Source organism: Polypterus senegalus, chromosome 7 (assembly GCF_016835505.1).
Source record: "Polypterus senegalus isolate Bchr_013 chromosome 7, ASM1683550v1, whole genome shotgun sequence".
Taxonomy (NCBI): Eukaryota; Metazoa; Chordata; class Cladistia; order Polypteriformes; family Polypteridae; genus Polypterus; species Polypterus senegalus.
The window spans coordinates 162055245-162076896 of record NC_053160.1 but is presented as its reverse complement, the minus strand read 5'-3'; positions in this window follow the sequence as shown (position 1 = coordinate 162076896).

The window sequence follows — 21652 nt, the reverse complement described above, 5'->3', positions numbered from 1 at the left end:
AAATCTCTTGTTGTTTTCCTATTAATTCACTTTTTTTCTGTTGAGTTTGGTTTGTTATTTGCATCCTAATAATGACAGTAAATGACAAGCAAGTGACACTAAATAATGAGAGACTGTTGGAGTGTCAGACTCACTAATTAAGTGTTATGCACTTGAGTTCTCAGACTAAACAATGACTCAAATGCCCACTAGAGGGGGAACTGTCAACCCATCTTAGTCAAACAATATGGCGATGAAGAACCTTTATAAATAGAATGATTTATTTTCATAAAAAATGAGACAAAAAATAACCCCCAAGTAGACCAAAGGAGGAACACTCTAACTTAAAGAACATCCCAAACAACAAAATCCAGGAATGGTAAAAACAGCAGCAATTGTTAAAAATCCACAAAATTTGCAAAAGCACAAAATAAACTCAAGAGAACTCACCAAAGCATGAGCACATTCAAAACAAACCATAAGGGATTGTGGGTTTTGCCTGTCTGTATAGAGCTGAGGGCAGCCCCTAGATGGTGATGAGAATGTGCCCACGCCTCTTGGGGGGCACCCACAAAACATATGGAACAAAAAGGAAGTTACACAGATACACAGATGCTTAAGGACCAATAAAATCAATATAAGCAAAGGAAATAAAAAGAGAGATGAAAATGGCATTTGAACCCCAGTCAGTCATGGCACACTGGCTGAAATACAACAGCAATGACATAATCAGTAATAGCTTCAATAACCAGAACATCTGGAAAAGCAAAATACAAATCTTAATGATGATAGAAATCTAAAACCAACATAACCAAAAAGAAAAATTATTTCTCTGAAACATACGTAATAGCACTTCTACATTTCAATAAAATGTAATAAGCCCAGTTTTGAACTTTCTGGTGTTAAGCTTTTCTTTATTCAGTGCTGCTTGCTTTGGTGTCTGCTTCATGTATTGTTAACTGCCACTTGGTGCCACGGCCCACCTGCCAAGTCGTTTTGCCTGCCTAAGGTAAAGTCATTCCTGATGGAGGATCACAGGAATCGTGGGAAAGAGGGGTCCTTTCATCGGATTGGCTGGCCCAGCACTGTTTCAGCCGTGGAATGGCCCAATGGGGGAGGCAGCTTGATGGATGAGGTCTCCAGGACTCTAAACAAATCCAAATCATATTATGGGATATCATCTATTGTTAAATTCTGCTACGTACTTCTAAAATTTTATATTTATTTACTTATTTGTTCTGTTCTGTGTATTGTATTGTATTGACCCCCTTCTTTTTGACACCCACTGCACGCCCAACCTACCTGGAAAGGGGTCTCTCTTTGAACTGCCTTTCCCAAAGTTTCTTCCATTTTTTCCCTACTGAGATTTTTTTGGGAGTTTTTCCTTGTCTTCTTAGAGAGTCAAGGCTGGCGGGCTGTCAAGAGGCAGGGCCTGTTAAAGCCCATTGCGGCACTTCTTGTGTGATTTTGGGCTATACAAAAATAAACTGTATTGTATTGTATGATTATGATATAATCCATCCATCCATTATCCCATCCGCTATATCCTAACTACAGGGTCGCGGTGGTCTGCTGGAGCCAATCCCAGCCAACACAGGGCGCAAGGCAGGAAACAAACTCCGGGCAGGGCACCAGCCCACCGCAGATTATGATATAATAAAAGGGGTAAACTCCACAGGAAAATGCACATTATTAGAGAATGGCAAAATAGAGTTAAGATCAATAATATATGAATATTTTTAAATGTCATAAGAATGTAACTAAATTTATCTGACATAAATAAGAGAATAACAGACCAGCTAATTAAACAATGATATTAATGAGAGACAAAATAGCTGGTTGGAACAACAACCTGCCACCCCACCACAGGGGTCCCCAGGACTGAACCCACTGACTTAGACTGAAGGTCTAGACCTAAACTAGTAGTAACCCTAGTAAGACCACCCTCAGCCAGCGTGGGAAAGCAGACAAAATCATCTGATCTTGGTCACATAATGCCAGATCATATCCTGGAGGCACTGGGTGCAAGGTAGTCGCCAACACTGGAAAGAGAACCAGTCAGTCATGTGGTACAGCTTATACAGAGGCAATTGACCTAAAACTCAAGCTTTTTGGATCGGGATGATGCTACAGCACCTAGGCACAGATGACATGGACATTCAACATGGAGTGGTGATTCAACAGTGGTAATCACTGCACCACCCAAAATAATTATAAATATGCAAGAAAGCTGTAACGAGGGCTACCTGGTGGCACAGTAGTTGGTGCTGCTGCTGCACAAAGACAGTGTTTTGGGTATTACTCCTACGACCAATTCCTGTCTATGTGGAGTTTGCATGTTCTCTTCAGGTCTCAGTAGTTTCCCCCCACATCACAGAGATATTCAGTTTAGGTTAATGGCTAACTCTAAATTAACTCTAACTCCAGTTAGAATGGGAGTGTGGGCTTTGCAATGGACCTGTGCTGCCAGTTTAGGCTCTGGCTCCCATGACTGGTATAGATGTGTGTGTCTGTCTGTTTGAAAACTGTAAAGGTGCTGCCAAAGGTATGTCAAGAATATAAAAGATATGTGCCTTGATAGAAAATTACCTTTTTTATTTATTCATTCAGAAACTTACAGCCTCGTGAGTTTGCACTGTCAATGTGTGACACTTGCTTTTATGATTATTTTTTTCTTATATAACCAAGTATGACAAGGATACCTAAGTTCTTTATGCCCAGGGCCACACTGACCCCAAGCACAGCAGGGTTGCCCAACCACAATAATTGTTTTTATTCTTCTCTGAAATGAAGCAGAGCTGAAGACGTTTTTCTCTTCATGTTGTGATTTTTCTCCCTTTGATGCGAGTCCCAGCTTTCTTCTGCTACAATGCACATTTTCTTTAAACAGATTACAACACTAGGAACGAGTCAGCAAGCTCCGCTGGTAGCCATTCACTGAGTGTGTGAATGCTTTCCATAAACACAGTTCCACATGTAGGTCAGGGCATTGCATTGGGACCTGTTTCATAATGCAGTGCCAGGGCATCGTTCTATTTTAAGGTCCTCAGAGCTTCTTTTAAATTTTATTAAACTTATTGAGTTTGATTTTTTTTTCAGATCTTTGCTTGTTGTGTCAGAAGAGCTGTTGACAAATTTAAAATGGGTCATCACTGCAGTTCCAAAGTGAACTATCTAGTTCTGTTTTTTACATGGCAGTCACAGAGGAGCCATTTAAATTAACTGCCCATAGACTATGAGAATGGTGTTGCTATTGGGTTCATTTCCTGGCCTTGGAACAGTCTTTAAGATTTCCACCTTCTCCTCACGTCCACTTAAGTATATAAGAAGTTTAGCAATTGAGAGAGACCATTCAGTCCCTCAGTCTCATTTGGTTAACTAATAGTGAATTTGGCCGAATATATCATCCAAGTAGAATGCCGATAGAAGGTACTCACCCCCTTGCAAGTTTTCACATTTTACTGTTATAAAACATCATATCACAAGGGATTTAATTTGGCATTTTTGATACTGATCAACAGAAACAAATGACTCTTTAATGTCAAAGTGAAAACAAAGTGATCTAAATTAATTTTAAATATAAAACAAAATAATTGATTTAAATACGACATCACAGGTATGGTCAATTGGCTTTAGAAGCCACAGAATTAGTTCAGCAGAGGTCACCTGTCTGTACTCAAATGTAGTGAGTCAGTATGGTGGCCTAACCTACCTACACGATAAAAACAAAAACAATGCACCAAGCAACTCCATGAAAAGGAGTTAGGGGGTGGAGACAGGAAAGTACACAAGTCATGGAATAGCTCTTGGAGTCCAGTGAAATCAGTCTTCAAGAAATGAAAAGAATGTGGCACAGCTTTAGAAGAGATCATCCACAAAAACTGAGTGACTGTGCAAGAAGAAGACTATTAAGGGAGGCCACCAAGAGACCAATGTGAACTCTAAAGAAGTTACAACCAACAGCAGCTTAGCTTTGAGAGACTGTTGCCCAGCTACTTGACCAGTTGCAGCTTTATGGGAAAATGGCAAAGAGAAAGCCACGTCATCTTGGCTAGAGTTTACCGGAAGACTCTGAAGTCAACTGAAAGGCTCTATGGTTTGCTGAGATCATCACTGAGCTTTCAACCATCAGACTAAACAACATGATTGAATACTGCACATTATCAAAAATACATCATACCATCATGAGGCATGGTGGTGGCAGCATCATTCTATGGGGATACCGTACATCTCTGCAGTGCAGCAGGCTATGGAAAGAGTACAAGGGTCTAGGATAAAATGAAATGCATCAAAATACTAGGAAATCCTGTAGGGAACATGTTGCATTCTGCAAGAAACCTGCACCTTTGGAGAAGATTTGTCAACCAGCAAGACAATGACCTCAGGCACAAAGCCAAAGCTACACAGGAAAAGCTTAAAAACAATAATTTACTGTCTTGGTGTGGCCGTAAAAGAGTCCTGATCTCAATCCAATTGACAATTTGTGGCCGGTTCTCAACAAAGGTTTTTTATTCACAATCCCAGTGATACCTGACAGAGCTTTAGCAGTTATGCAGAGAAGAACAGGGAAAAAAAGGCAGTGCCCCCAGATGTGCCAAGCTAATGGAGACCTCAAGCCTGTAATGGCTATCAAAGGTGTGTCTACTAAATACTGACTTGAAGGGGGGAATACTAATGTGATCAATTAATTATGTTTTGTGTTTTGTATTAAGAATTAATTTACACCACTTTATGTTTGACAATAAAGACAGTATTTCTATTGATAAGCATCAATAATACCAAATTAAATCCACTGTGATTCAATGTTGTATAGCCTACTAAGAAAATGTGAAAACTTCCAAGGGAGGATGAATCGTTTTTATAGGCCCTGTGCTCTTCAGATCCTAATGTTTTTTCTCCTTCAACTCCACATCTCAATTGTTTCTTTCCCTTTCCTATGACCCTTTGTGTGAAGATGTGCTTCCTGGATTTAGTTCTGAATGCACTTAATTTCCACAGTTGCACTTGGCTACGTGATTCTTGGTTTTATTGAAAAATTACCACTGCAGTCAATTTGATCATATTCTGAATTCCTGGAACAGGTCACCATGCAGCCTTCTCTGTTCAGCACTTATTTTAATTCCATTAGCCTGTCAGAGGAGGACAGGCCCTTTCATCCTGGGATTCACTTGGTTGCACTTTTGCTCTTTTCTCCACATTTTCTTGTGCTGCCATGTCCTTTTTCTTGAGTAGGGCCCAGCCTACTGATCAGTAACACTCCAGACACTGTTTCACAAGCACATTACAGAGTCACAGAATAATTTCACTTGATTTATATTGAGCAGTTTTTAGAATATAACAAACATTTGCCTTTACATTCACAATACATGCCATGTCAATGCAATGCACAAAATTCCTTTAAGGGACTGCTTCATAGCTCATCACTCATCTCATTAATGGTTTAACCAAAGGTTTTACTTACCTAAGGAGTTCAAATGAAGACTGGAAGATTTGGTAGTATGAGTCTTCATGAGTGGGATCTTGCCTATCTTTTTATGCTGTCCCTACTTTATGATGTCAGAGGCTAACTTTAAAGTTGATTGGTTGCAAGTAAATGGCTGGCTTCTTGTCCAAGATACTTGCTCTCTTAGCAATCACATCCTGTATAAACCTGTATTTATCTCCTATAGATCAAACATTATTAAAATTTTAAACTGCATAAATACTCAAACTATAGTCCTAATTTTTTATATATTACTTTTAACAGTATACTCTTTAAAGACAATGGCTAGTTAGGAAAACACATGTTATAATAGATAGATCTGTAAGGTCAGCAATTTAATCAAATATCTGTTTATTTTGTTTAATAGCCCTTAATGTTTACCGCTAAAAAAAGTGAAACCTGTGGCTACAAAGATATGATAATAAACCCTAACCTGGACAGCCAGAGGCAGGACCCAGCAGAAGTGACATCATGGTGGCCTCAACTCTTGGGTTTGCACAGAACGCATGATACGGAAATAGTACATGATAAATAAATAATAAAGCAAAACTCATCAAAATAACTTAGAAGCATGAAAAGTAATCTCAAACATAACAAAACAACAAAAAGCAAAAAATAAATACCATACAAGCCCAAGGAAAAAGCCCTGGCTTTAATGCCAAACACTAGCACATTATTATCCCAATAATGGGCTTGTTTGTTGAGCAACACTGTAAGACCTGAGTGGGGCTCTGATTTATTCCTCTCCTAAGAAACTCTGTGCCCTCTTTCTCAAACCCTTCTGGTTTAAAGGGTGCAGACTACTACCACCTGAACATCTAGACCTGTCCAGCCTGCTCCCACATACTCATCTCACCCTATCCAGATTGTGAAGCACTTGTGTCATCTGCTGCTGTCTTTCTGTCTTACCTTTAAAGAGTTCTCCGGATTCTGCTACAATATTCAGTTGTTAGGTATTCATTTTGTAAGAAATTCCCCGCCCTCTTTCCAGAACTCTCCTGATTTGAGTAATGCGGACCGCTTCCATTCAAACGCATGACCCCACCTACCAGGCTGCCATGGAAATGTCCAGCCTCACGCAGCCACTTCTCAGCCACTCATGTCGTACTGTTCAGACTGTGTAGCACTTCTCTCACAGTCCTGCCTGTAAAATGCGCTCTGGACTCCCCTGCAATATTTTCTTGTTCATCAATTTATAATATCATAGTATTTTGTTTAGATTACAAATGCACAAAATATTTACTTCTGTTTAAAAAATGTTTATATATATATATATATAACATTCTACGTATATATATATTGTGGAAGCTGGCCCAGACACAGACAGACGGACACGTTCCTGTCACCCACAAACACGTATATTTACAATATTTACAGTCACAAAGTGCACCACAAAACCCCCAAAGTCCTGGCCACAATGCTTTACTTCCTTCTTCAGGCTGCCTCCTCCTTGCCTCCTCTTGTAGGCTCAGTCCACTCCGCTCCCGACTCTCGCCTTGAATGAAGGGAGATGGCCCCTTTTATTATTACCTGCATGTGCTCCAGATGGGTTCCAGCAATCACCCACCGACACGCCTCTGTGTGGCGGAAGTGCCGGCTGCATCCCCGGAAGCACTCCGGGTGTCCCTGCTCTTCTTCCCCCCAGCACTTCCTGGTGTGGCGGAAGTGCTGAGGTCCAGGGCTCCAAAGGCATGGGGGTGCCCCCTGGCGGTGACCACGGGCCCCTACAGGGTGGAGCTTCAAAGCTCTGTACCCGTGGCCCCCAAAGGAGCCAGGGCGGTCGCCCCCAGATGGTCTGGGGAAGGCGCAAGCCCTCCTCCGGTCCTCCTGGGTGTCCCGGCCGGGTCGCCACCCCAGCCACCTCTTACAATATATATATATATATATATATATATATATATATATATATATATATTACTGAATTTGTGTATAACTCCGCTGAACAAATTCTGACTAATTGACTATACCTGTGATGATTCAGGGCTGTCATATTTATATGAATATTTATGAGATCAATTATTTTATGTTTTATATTTAAAATTAATTTAGATCACTTTGTTTGAATCTCTTGGCCCCCCGCCTCAGCTATGCCTGTGTTGCCTATGTTACCAACCTCAGGCCTAGGGGAAGCCACTGTTGCTATAGGGTGTAGCCTCAGCGATATAGTGAAAAGAATATCAGAAACAGGCAGCAGTCCTGAGTCTCAGACCATACTTCTCTGTTCTCTTTTTTTTATTCTCCTTTTCCCAGAAATATATACGTATATGCTTCAATTTCTGCATAGATCAACATGGCAATCAGTGAAAACAATGGTGCAAGCCAATTTCCTCTGCATAAGAAGTAGTGCAAACACATTTACTTTGAGTATTTGATTAGAAACCAATGTCCCCAGAACTTGTTAATTTTCCAAGGAAGTAGGCAGTTCTGTATCCCCACATTGTGTGTAGATGAGATACTAAATCAAAGCAGTCTGACTATTCAAAGCAGGTGACTCTTTAGCAAGACGGGTAAATATTTATGTCCTGTAGATAGCCATCAGCAATAACCTGTAGCAGAAGTTTCCAGAAATTCTGCCTTTTCTTTAAAATACTGGTTTATAGCCCATTACACTAAGCAACACACCGAAATGTCATTTTCTTTAGAATACTGAATTCTAGCCCATTACACCTACAGTTGTCATAGTACTAATCTGTATTATTCAGTGTATGCCAGGACTAGGAAAAGAAATATCAAAAGAAAGACAAAGAGAGATAGAGAGATGACCTTAGAAGTGACAGACAAGGTCCCCAGCTTGGGGATGGTGAAGAGACTGGGAAAGATCTTGGAGTTTGCCCCTAGAACCATAAAGGGTAGGTGAATCAGTTCTTGGCAGGGGGTACCTTGTGCTCCCCTTCAGTATAGAAGGCCAGGATTAAATGGTAAAAGTGGAAACACCTTCTGGTTCCCAAAGAGCCAACAGTGCCATAAGGAGCTGTGCCGTCACTTTAATGGAACAGGCAGTTAGGGAGCCAACTTGGAGACAAGGGCAAAGGAAGGCTCAGAGATACAGGCAGAATACTAAAAGAAGTTGTAAACTCATTTGCCCAAAGCAAATGTAGAGCCACACCTAACCCCAGGAGTGATCTAGAGCTTGGCTAAACATGAACCAATTGTAGGGTTTAAAGCAGCTTCTCGGTCAGACATTTATTTGTGGATAGCGGTGACAAGAGTGAGTCAAATGACTTGGAGGAAGAAGAAATACCAGGGTGTGGAAAAAGAGATGGCATCATCAGACGACAGATGAGTGAGGGGGTGCGTTGAGGTGGCATTTTGATGCGTAAATGGACACTTCAACTGACCAGATGGACAAGCATACAAGATCACGTCTAGAAGGGCAGCGGGTTTGCTGTGTGTTTTGACTATTGTGCTCTTTATGTTACCACATGCCACATCTCTGACACCCAATTGGTTATTTTTGTTTCATAAAGTCACACTTTCTGTTTGCCTTTTGCCTCTGTGCTCTTTTTCTGGTTGCCATGAGGCTCCCTTTTGCCACACCGAGCAACAATCAGTGCCAATCAGGAAGCAGACATAAAAGAGATGCTAGTCTTTCATTGTGCCTAAAACCACCAAGAAAATCAAAAGATGGAAGTGATCTTCATAGCAGGCTTTCCCCCTAAATGAAACTGTTGAATAACACAAGGGACACACAAACTCTTTACCCAGAGGAGTGTACTTCAAGTGCACTGCCCACTGCACCACACCATGCCATGTATTAATAAAACAATCAAACTGCAATTAACGAAGGCTATTTAGAAAGTGGGCAGTGGATGGCACTGATGCTTTAGAATTCCCGAGTCATGGGTTCAAATTCTGGCCAGGTCTCTCAAACAACAGGATGCAACAATCTAAAACCTGCTAAACAAACATTGCATGGTGCATCACCCATCGAATAAGAAATGAAATACATTTAAAAAAACAAAACGGATTGGTGCAAGGACAGCAAAGCACCTGAAACAAGCTACCACCACCATGCTGTCCTTGCTCTACATTTTTCTCTGTTACCCACCAATCGTTAATTGTATTTCTTATCACCATGCAACTAGATTTCTTAATTCCCATTAAATGTGTTTGAAATCTAAATTGCAAAACCATTCATTCACTCCATCTGCCACCTCGTCAGTATTGTGCTTCAGATGCTTCTTTAAGTACTAGTAAAAGGTGATAATCATGGGGACCAAGTATTGGGTGTTATTTTGCATGGCTTGCTCTGTTTATGGGACTTCAATTCCCTGTAGACCCCTAAAAGCAGCTGTAACCCAATCCAGCAAAAGACAGTCCTTCATTTACCTCAAACGGCAGTTTGAACATGCGTCATGATGGCTCACTGGGTAGTGCTACGACTCACAGCTTCAGAGACCTCCAGGTTAAGTTCACTCTTATTGTCACATGTACATATTACAATGAAATTCTTACTTGTGTGTGTCTCACAGATTAGTGGCAGTACTACAATACTACAAATGACCATGAATACCACAATAAGTAAGAACACACATCAGATGCACTCTTTCAGTGGTCAGTGTGAGTGGCTTTGAGTACCACTCTGATCTGTCGGTAAAAAATGTCACAGGATCTACTGGTGAAAGTGCTAATGTTGGGAGAGAAATGACCGTGCAGGTCTTCCATCCATCCATTATCAGACCTGCTGTATCCTAACTATAGGGTCACAGAGGTCTGCTGGAGCCAATCCCAGGGTGCAAGGCAGGAAACAAACCCCAGGCATGGTGCCAGCCCACCACAGGGCGCACACACATGGGACAATTTAGAATCACCAATGCACCTAACCTGCATGTCTTTGGACTATGGGAGGAAACCCACGTAGACACAGGGAGAACATGCAAACTCCATGCAGGGATGACCCGGGAAGCGAACCTGGGTCTGCTAACTTTGAGGCAGCAGCACTACCCACTGTGCCACCATGCCGCCCCACCGTACAGGTCTTTAAAAATTTAATACTGAGGTTCCTAGCCAAGACTAGCTCTTTTCATGAGGTTTGCTTATTTTCTCCGTGCCAGTATGGGTTTCTTTGTTTTCCACACATGGCTTAACTGGTGATTCTTAAAAGGGGTAATTTGTGATGGGTGGTGCAATGTGTGGGGGAAATGCAGGTGGAAAGGTTGGCGATGTGACTGCATTATTGCTCAACAATGGGCACTGGCTGGTACAATGTACCTGTATATCATTCTGTCACTATAAGGAGAAAGACAATGCCAGGGAAATATACCTTATGAATCAGTGGTGTGTACACTACAACATAAGAACAGAAAAGAAATTGGACAAATGAGTGGGGAACATTCAGTCCATGAAGCTTGTTTGTTTAGCTAAGCTGCACCAATATCTCATCCAGACCCGTCTTAAAGATTGTCAAGGTTTCTGCTTCAACTACATGTCTTGGTAGTTTTGTTCCCAATTCCCACATTTGAGTAGAGAAATGCTTCCTGACTTCAGACTTAATTTGTCATTTGTTCAAAAGAATTTGGCTGGAACTACTTTATCAATATCTTTAAGAACGCTGAAGACAACATATAGTCTTTTCTTTTATTAGGTCCCCATGCTGTCTCTTCGGCTCAAGTCTAAACAGGTTTATTTCTCTGAGCCTGTCACAGTAGGTCCTGGGATGCTGTCCTCTGCAGAGCTTCAAGTGCTGCTATGCCCTTCTTGTATGGTGGTGAGCAGAACTACATACAATAGTCCAGGTCTGGTCTCATAAGTCCATTATATAGCCTGAACATAATGCCCCTCGATTTATATTCAACAGTTTTTATGATACAACCTAACATTTTTTTTGCTTATTTATTTATTTTTAATCACTACGTTACTTAGATGATAAGATTGTTGTGTCTGTACTAACCCCTACTCTCTCTCCTGTTTCCTTTTCCGGTATCCTTTTCCATCTACTCAAAGCACCGTGATGTTCCAGCAATGATGGATAGATTAAAAGCCAGAAGTCTGTATGACCATCATCATCAAGTTCTTCCATGAGAACTCTAAATACAAAGAGGACTTTTTCATTTATGTTAGGTAGAATGCCCAGAGGGGACTGGGTGGTCCTGTGGCCTGGAACCCCTGCAGATTTTATTTTTTTTCTCCAGCCGTCTGGAGTTTTTTTTCTCTTTTTTCTGTCCACCCTGGCCATCGAACCTTACTCTTTTTCTATGTTAACTAATGCTGTCTTATTTTAATTTCTTATTTTGTCTTTTATTTTTCTTCATTATGTAAAGCACTTTGAGCTACTTTTTGTATGAAAATGTGCTATATAAATAAATGGCCTGTATTTGATATAGCACCTACTAGAGTTCAAGAACCCCCCTAGGCGCTTCACAACACAACAGTCATTCACACGCTGGTGATGATAAGCTACTTTGTAGCCACAGCTGCCCTGGGGCGCACTGACAGAGGCGAGGCTGCCGAACACTGGCGCCACCAATCCTTCTGGCCACCACCAGGTGGCAAGGTAGGTTAAGTGTCTTGCCCAAGGACACAACAGCTGCATTCTCATGCCGGGAGCCAGGATCGAACCTGCGACCCTCTGATTGCTGGACAACCCGCTCTACTGACTGAGCTACTGTTGTTGTGTCAGCATACCTCCTAAAGTCCTTTTCAGAGGTTACTTCCTTCAGGAGACTGTCTTCCATCTTGTATTTATAATGCAGTATTCCTTTTGTTCATGTGTAACACTTTGTAAATTCTACATTAAACTTCTTTTTTATTGTGTTTATTCAGTTCTGAAAATTGTCAAAATATTTTTGAATTATTTTTGCTACCTCCTCAGTATATGCTGTCCCTTCATTAATATTATCTATTAATTTTGCAAGTTGACTAATTGTACCAGAATCAATGTCACTAATATACAAAAAAATCTTCTAGATTCATTTGACAGGATCTTCCTGTCATAAATCCATGCTGGCTTTAATTTAGTATGCTGTTTTCAGACACTTACTTTTTTTAGTTTTCTTATTATGGTGTCCATAATTCTGCATATTATAGAAGTAAGATGTACTGATCTGTCATTAGCAGCATCTATTTTGTCTCACTTCTTGTAGATTTGTCATATTTGTAATTTCCCAGTCACCAGCACTTCTCCACTCTGCAGTGACAACTCAGATATGCCTAATAAAGATTTATAAACGACGTCTTTCATCTCTTTCAGTACAACTGGTGAAATCTCATCCGGTCTGGGGATTTCATTAATCTTCAATATATCGAGGGCTTCCCACATATCTTACTTCTGTTTTAAAATCTGTAAACTCAGAGCTTCTTTTTGCTTCTGCATGAATATTTGAGTGAAATATTGATTTAGTTCATTTGCTCTTTCCTTTCTACTTGGGAATCACTAAAGTTTCTTAAAATGTCTTTTTACTGTCTTTATTATGGGAGTAGGACTCAAATATGCTTACTGTTTTTTTTTTTTTTCACTAGCAGTTATTTTTAGGCAGGGCATCCAGGAAGAGACAGTGGAAGGATATAAATATTGCTATCCTAGGATTTCCAGAGGGCATACAGTCCTGGAATAGGATGTGTTGTTTTGCTGCTCTCTCCAGAACATGAAAGGGGGAGCTGAGGAACTGCCCGTGAGAACTGTTCATTTAAGGAGAATGCAGGGCTAAAGGTTCCCTTAGGAATAATAAAGTCTACCTATGTCATCCTACACTAGTGACTGCTGAAGGACAGTCTAGCCTAGTCTCCATCAAAAAAGCATAGGACCCTCCAACGACCACAGTAGTGACCACAAGATGTGGTAAAGATCCTCCAGGTTAGAAAGCGAGAGTGTGAGATGGTAAATCAACAGGGGTTTTGAGTGGTAGGTTTGGAGGGTACGTGGGTGAGCCACCCAATCTGATAGACAAGCTCTGAAGGCTGCACAGGTGGGATCAGTGAAGCAGCATGGCTTTCTTCCTTTATCTGTTTAATTACACATATTGTGTTGCTCTCTTTCTCATGTCTCTGCCCTTTTGTATAAGTTGGTCTCTGTGAATATTGTTTTACTAGCGATTGGGAGCCCGATCGAATCAGGCTACAAATTCTACGTTTGTGAAATCCATACTTTCTTACTTTTTAAGTCCTAGAAATGATTTTGTTATCATGGCACTGATTTGTGATTAAAATAGACCTTTTTTGGCCGATGTAATGAAGAGCGTCCTGTTTAAACGGGGCTGCGAGATGTGAACTCAGCTCTTCGGCGCACCTCATTTGATTTTTTCCAGCAAACAAATTTTCAAAACAAACCATATTTTACGATTCTAATCAGAGTCGGAGTAATAATTATGTTGGAGTGGTCATTTTAGATCTGAGATTGCACTAAAATTTAAACAATGACCGTTGTTAATACCCAGCCGTCATTACTCAGTTTGCATAATAGATGTCAGAAGGACGGATGCCAAAACCGAACTGCCCAAAGATAGATATCGACGTACCAAGCAAATGGCAATACGTTCTAAATTACTTACGGTTCCGGAGCTGTCAAAGGATTTAAGTCAGTCGACGTTGTTAGTCCTGGAAAGTACGCCCCACCAAACCAGCATTCCAAAAACCAACCAAACTTATTGTTATCTGCTCGAACCAACACCAACTTACTATACTCGGCCATCCAGTGACATCAGTGAAGCATTCGAACATTCTTAGCCGATCATGCAATACTGCGTCCGCGTTTGCCACGTTATGTTCTAATTACAGAGGCAGAGTCCCATTGCATGGTTCTAACTTGTATTGAGTTGAGGTATTGACACGAACACCATACATACGGGGTATTGATGCGAACACCATACATACGGATAACATCAAATTATATATAAGGATTATGAGACCACTAAAAGACTGGTGCCTTACCAGTTTAAAAGTATGAATGTCCACTGCAATGGACTGCTGCTGTCTCCAAGGTTGGCTCCTCTCTGTACCAGGGATGTTCACAAAGGGGTAACTACTGCAGCTCAGGTGCTCTTTCCTTTCGTATGGACTTCATTTTCATTGTAAGTCCTGCAAAAGTCTAGCAAAAAGCACATTCTGAAAACTTTTTTGGCCAACGTTTATTAACTCATATGGAAATAAAGTGTTGTCTATGAAAGTTAGTCATTATTTCCACAAAAATGGAATGGCCAGCAACTAAACCACATGCCCTTCAGAACAGGTCACCCTCTTGAAGCTACGCATGTTCAGGCCCGACCAGTACTTGGAAGGGAGACCATTTAGGGAAAACTTGGATTGCTGCTGGAAAAGGTGTGGGTGAGGCCAGCAGGGGGCGCTTACCCTGTGGTCTATGTGTGGATCCCAATGCCCCAGTGCACTGACAGGAGACACCGTGCTGTAAATTTGGTGCTACCCTTCAGATGAGATGTAAAACTGAGGTCCTGACTCTCTTTGGTCATAAAAGATTTCTGGACATCCTTCGTAAAGAGCAGGGTGTATCCCAATGTCTTGGCTCAATTGCCCACCATAGCCTAGTCACTCTGTCACCCCCTCACCACCTAAGAGCTCATGTGTGGTGAGCGTACTGGCACAAAAATGCCTGCCGTTGAATCATCCAGGTGGATGCTGCACATCAGTGGTGGTTGAAGTGGCTTCCCACACACACTATGTAAAGCACTTTGAGTAGTGAGAAAAGCATTATATAAATGTAAAGAATGAATATTAATAAAAAAAAATGTGTCCTGATCTTTTAAGTCTGTATCATGTTATGACTGTGCACAAGACACACATATTAACTTTACTAATATTGGTTGTTGTGGAGTTTGCATGTTCTCCCCGTGTCTGCGTGGGTTTCCTCCGGGTGCTCCGGTTTCCTCCCACAGTCCAAAGATATGCAGGTTAGGTGGGTTGGCGATTCTAAATTGGCCCTAGTGTGTGCTTGGTGTGTTTGTGTGTGTCCTGTGGTGGGTTGGCACCCTGCCCAGGATTGGTTCCTGCCTTGTGCCCTGTGTTGGCTGGGATTGGCTCCAGCAGACCCCCGTGACCCTGTATTCGGATTCAGCGGGTTAGAAAATGGATGGATGGATGGATAATAGCAGTTTTTCTAGGTGGCTTGTTATGGGCACACAGAACAACAAACATCTTGCTTACTGAACACTTTTGCTTGTATCGTTTGGATTTTGGCCTACTGACTTTAAATGTTCCTTTCATGTACCATTTTATTGCAATCACCTACTTTATCTGATTTTTCTCTCATACGTTTATATATAAAGTACAACAACAACAGCAGAAACATGTGTGGTGATCTAAAAGTAGTGTCACTGCAGGTTAAACATACCAGTTACTCCTGCTCCATTTGTGAATGGGACAGCCATGCTAAAGATTCACACTACATTAAAAAGAATTGACCGCTTTTAAGCATTTGGTTTCAGGGCACTTCAAACCACTTACCTAACAAAGATATTTTTGCTTCCTCTTCATATAAAACTCGGACTGCTAAAAGATTTTGTGAAAGCAATGAAAGAGGAAAACAGATGGATTTTGGTATCTAAGACAGATGCTTCCCTGAGTAACTGATGCCGAAACTAAGGACGGCATTCTTGTTGCTCCACAAATCAATGACAAGTGGTTTGAAGATCTACTAGTGGGGGCTGGAGGAAATTGCAAGGCTTTCAAGGATGTCATTGAGAATTTTCTTGGCAACCAAAGAACAGCAAACTACATCCTGCTGGTTCTCAATATGCCCACAAGCATACAAAATCAAAAGGTGCAACATATTGATAAAGATTCATTTTCTGCATTCACACTTGGACGTAATCCCTGCTAATGTTTGTGCAGTCAGCGTCAAACAGGGTGAAAGGATTCTCCAGGACATTACAATGATAGAAAAGCGGTAATAGAGCAAGGGAATTCATCAATGTTGCCCAACTATTGTTAGTCACAGGTAAAAAAGAAATATCAGATGCTGAATTCAATCAAAAACTAGCAACAGATCATGTCTAGCTCGATTAAACGAATGCAATGTGTCAGCATTACTAACAGATTAAACACACCAAATTCAATAAAAGCTTATTTAATGTTTCTCCAAATTCTTATGGGGTGCAGTCAATCTGAAATTATATTTGTATAAGCTTGAAGATGTCTGTTAGGCCTCATCCACACGTTCCTGAGGTTTTTAAAAAACGACAGTTTTCCTCCTTCGTTTTAAAAAAAAAAAAATCCTGTCCACACGTACACCATTTTTATTTAAATCTCTATCCACATGAAAACGCAAAAATCCACTGTCAAGAACACCAAACTGGCATTGATAACAAAGGAAGTGACATCTTGATTAGTGTCCATCACCCTTTTTTTTTTTTTTTTTGCAAATGTGTGTTCAGCCTGCGGTGGGTTGGCACCCTGCCCAGGATTGGTTCCTGCCTTGTGCCCTGTGTTGGCTGGGATTGGCTCCAGCAGACCCCCGTGACCCTATTCGGATTCAGCGGGTTGGAAAATGGATGGATGGATGGATGTGTGTTCAGCATGGAATTTTCAAAAATACGGGCGTCATGAACACTACCTGGCCATTTTACTACAATATCAATAAATGAACACTCATAATCATAGGTGGCTTGTATGTTGTGAGTAAACATCCCCTTTCTGTTCAAATAATTCATGGAATTTGTAGATGGCTGCTTTATTTCTATGGAGCGTTCGTTGTAGTAGTGGCCTCCATAGCACATTCTGACGTATCTGTTGCTTAATATATAGAGAGAGAAACTGAACATTTAAATGTAAATGTGTGAAAAGCCCCGTTAACAAGGTTAATACCAGCACTACTTGGCACACACTCTGACGTCGAGCTAAGAAGATAATGGCGTACACTCTGACGTTAGAAGCAAAAAGCTCAGTTTTCCCTGTTTGAAAATGGAGTTTCTAAACATCCTCACCCTGGCAAGAGTTTTTCAAAAGGTCTGTTTTCAGGAAGCTATAACACAGTTTGCATGTGGACAAAAGGTCAAAATGCATACTAAAAGCTACCATTTTAAAAAATTCAGATGTGAGCATCAGTAGGTTTTGCGTCCTAGGAACCAAGTTACTTGAACTATTCCATAACAGTTCAGTAATTATTTACTGCTCTGATGCTGATCTTTCTATTCATAAAACAGGTCATTACAATAGTAGTTGATGAGAAAAATTCATTTTAATTGCAGAATTACGGTATTTGAGGGTTCCCCCAAAGTGCCTCTTTCTCTTATACGATTTGGTTTAAAATCTAATCAGCACATCGGCATCTCATAACAGGCTTATATTTCGAGTTTGGTATTTTTCGATCCAGATGTTTTATCTCTAGACCATCCTCAAGAAACTGTGACACACAGACACACACACACAGACAGACACACTCCCATCATGGAGATATCAATGTTTTCGATATCATGGGACCTTAAGACGTCGAGATCCATCGAAAACTGGTGATCGAAATTTTTGACGAATCTAAAGCTTTCTCTCCTCTACTATAGATGATAGGTTAGGGTGGGGGAGGGCACAAAGCAAAAACACTCAAATAAATGTGGACAGGAAGCAAAGCCTTTGAGAAAATGTACTGTCCAGTGTTATCGGGCGATCCCCACTTTCAAAACATACTTGAGATTTACAAATTAACTGTTTCACACAGCGCACAGCATTTATCAAATTTATTTATCATTGCAGCCAAGCCAAGCATCAAACAACTCCTGCCTTCTGTGAACAATACATCTCTTGGTCTGCAGGTTTGAAACTACCATTCAAATTCAGTCATGTCGGGTCTACTAATGAAAGCTGAGAGTATTTCATTCCACATACACTTGTCCAAAGAACAGTGCCCATACAATGCTCGGTTTTAAGGATGATAAAGTTTCGATGTTTCCTGTATCCACAATAACTGCTGATGAAAGTCTTTCCAATCTCAATTCAGTTAAATTCAGACTCAGAATTCTGTGTGGACAAGAGTGGCTCTTTAATCTTCTGATGCTGTTTGTAGAGAAAGATGTCACTGTAAGCAAAGACAAAGTCATGGCAGTCTATCAAAACATGCAAAAACATATTGCCCCTTCTGAGCCATTGTCCATGTCATTGGCCAGTACTGCAAACTTCCCATCGCCTTATCCAGTATATCACTGTAGGGATGATACAAAATAAGCAATGGGGAAAAAAGAAACCTAAAACAAACAAATGGATGGCTATTCAGACTTGAGCCACTGCTGCTGCTGCTCACGTGTGACTGACTTATTGTGAAGCTCAAATTGAAGGCCTGTATGGAGCTGCTCGCCATTCCAGTTTAGTCTTCAGTGACTGACTGAATGAAGAAGGCAGGAGTTGTGTAAAGTAAATATTACTGGATGACCCCTTCATTTTAGTCTTGTGTGAACTGATCATGTCACTAACGTTTTACATACTACACGTTCATGTCTCCATAAGTATTACAGATGAAGCACAGAGTTCCAGCCTTTCCTTAACCTTTTTTCCCTCCATGATTCATTGTTGTATGGAGGAGCAGGAAGCTATGTAGCTACAAAGGTGAGGTGACAAAATGGCATAACTGTAAAAGGCACACCTAGCTCTGTAATTTCTCCAGCATTATCTTGTGTTGTGGAAATTGAGGGTAAAAATTGCCATATTTGATTGGTATAAGGAACTTTACAGACATAAGTTCTGAAAGTTTGTCCTGTCCTAATAGGACTAAGGAATCAAGCAGTGCATTCGGCAGAGGATAAGCAAAATAAAAGAAAATGGCATCCTAAACTGCCACTTTTATGTCTCTCTCAGCATGCAAGCTACACAAGTTTAAGCAATTTGTCATTCTGGGCCTCCAAGAGGAAAACATGATGCACAAGAGAAGGATGTTATGCACCTCTGAGACTAAGACCATGGGAGGCCTGTAAGACTTAAAGCACCTGGCCGATGGTTGCTGAGTGCCCATTCTTTAAGGTCTCAGAAGCTCATTCTTTCCTACTGACATCTGGAAAACACAAGAGAATAGGTTAGGTGACCCATGAAAAGAAATAAGCAAAGATATCAGAAGAACAGCTTTTCATTAGTGGTCCCCTCTGTAGATAGGTAGACAGCTATAGAAAGTAGTGGGCCAGCATTGCTGAAGTGATGCCCCCATAAGGGGTAGAAGCACTTGACATGCAGCTCCTCCTCCTGTTTGTAAAGGATGAAAGGCTTTGCATATGAGGAGGTAGTAGATGGGAAGATGAAAGACAAAGAAGAAGAAACATTCAAATGCTGGCCCCAAAACAAAAAAACAAGTGTGCCCTGCCGCTGCCAGGAGGGTGTCTGGCCAGAGCCGAGCTGCTTAGCCCATACATTAAGGCAAAAATCAGTTCCAGATGTCCCAAAAGTCAGTACTTCATATTTTCCCTTTGATTATGTAAGAAAAGTCTACACCACAAGCTAAAAAAAAAAATAAAAATCCTAATGAGTGCGAATCTCTTGAAAGCAGAGGGTGGTGGCGACTGGGAGGTGCAGTAGGGTGGGACGTTTTTGGGGCTGATTTTCAGCACTTTGTCCCTCTGCCTCCATTTGCTGCTGTCAGACAGTTTGGCCTCAAGTGGCTGCGCTGTAACTGAGCCTTGTGAAATTATAAAGTGAACAGCGGGTCAGCCTGCAGTCAGACTGGCTGCTCACAGCCTTTGAGGGCACACACTTGAAAGGTGGTGTGATCACAGTGGTTTGCCCCGTGACTGAAAGCATATGTGTGGGCAAGCCACAATCAGCCCAGAGAGGGGGCTCGCACTGCAAAGCCACCATTCTCTTTGCTCGAGGACTTGCTCCCAATCGAGCCTGTACTGTTTTGTGGCTGCTCCTGTGGAAATGATTGTTTTTTAGCAGTGCATGTGCTGTGCAGATGCAACAGAGAGCAGGAGTCAAAGCAGATCACACAGAAAATGCAATTCTTAGCAACAAAAAAAAAAGATCAAAGTTAATTAGCTGATCCAATATTTTTTGCGCTGTACATCTACCATTTAAAAGGGTGTGAAACAACATTCTGTGTCATAATAAAAGTGTTCTTATTGCTAACAGAGACACAGCCTATGTAATGGATTTGTTGATCCTCATGATCCTGAAATGAGGGCGATTGTAATGAGACTGTCTACATGTTAGAGCTGTGATGACAGGAGCTTCGATCTGTTCCCAGAACAGCACAGGCTTACACAGTGCAGGCTTATACTGAATTTGGGGCACTAAACCATTTATAATGCACTGAGAAGCCATGGGGTGTTAAGTCGAGAGAAAGAAATTGTAAATGTGAATCTCATGGGTTATACTTGGAGTGCTGCATGGTAACCATACACTGAGAAGTGTCACCCTGTCAGAAAAATGTACTGCTCAAGATATCACAACAGACATATAAGAATGCACCGTTTAATAATCAAAGTCCTTAGGAGAAATGGCTTTAGACAGAAATGAGATACAACTGAGTGAAAATTAGAGAATTTGGTTTGAAAAACATGTAATATTTCTTTATAGTCTTGTTTTAACCTCTGTCAAGACTCCATATCTTTTACTTACTGTATATACTCACATATTTTTTGTTTTGCTCTTTATTTCACCTTATACAATTTCTCATATTAGGAATTTGTTAGTTTTCACATACCCCTTAGGGTCACCATTGTACAGCACCCCAGGAGCAATTGAAGGCCTTGCTCAAGGGCCCAGCAGAGTAGGAACTTCTTTGGCAGTGACAGGGACTTGAACCGGCAACCTTTGGAATACCAGTGCAGATCCTTAGCCTCAGAGCCACCACTCCAACCTTGGGAAAGTATATAAGTCGAGTCTTGAAACTGATCGAAATTGATCATAAAATCAGACCCCGACTTATATGCCCGCTCAGAAATACACTTACATTTTTTTTTTTTACATCTTCTTGCTTCCTCCAGTCTCTCACCAGTTTCTCAGACACATCGAATTTTGTTACAGCAGTGCAGTTACCAATTTCTTTCGCCACTTCAATGACTTTTAATTCAAAACCAGCTTCATATTTTGTTCTTATCAAACGCTCCATCGTAGATAAGGGATGCTCTTACAATAAATGTGTATGAGGGCGTGAGAAACAAAAAACACAAATCAGTGCAAATGTCGCTTCAGAATAGTTTGGATATTACTGTGTGGTCACATAGGCACAATGTATAGAAAAAAAAGGTAGTGTGCTCCGTGGTCACTCTCTCAGGTAGGAGCTAGCATATCATAATCTCTTGGGCCAATACCGTGAGTTTTCCACATTAA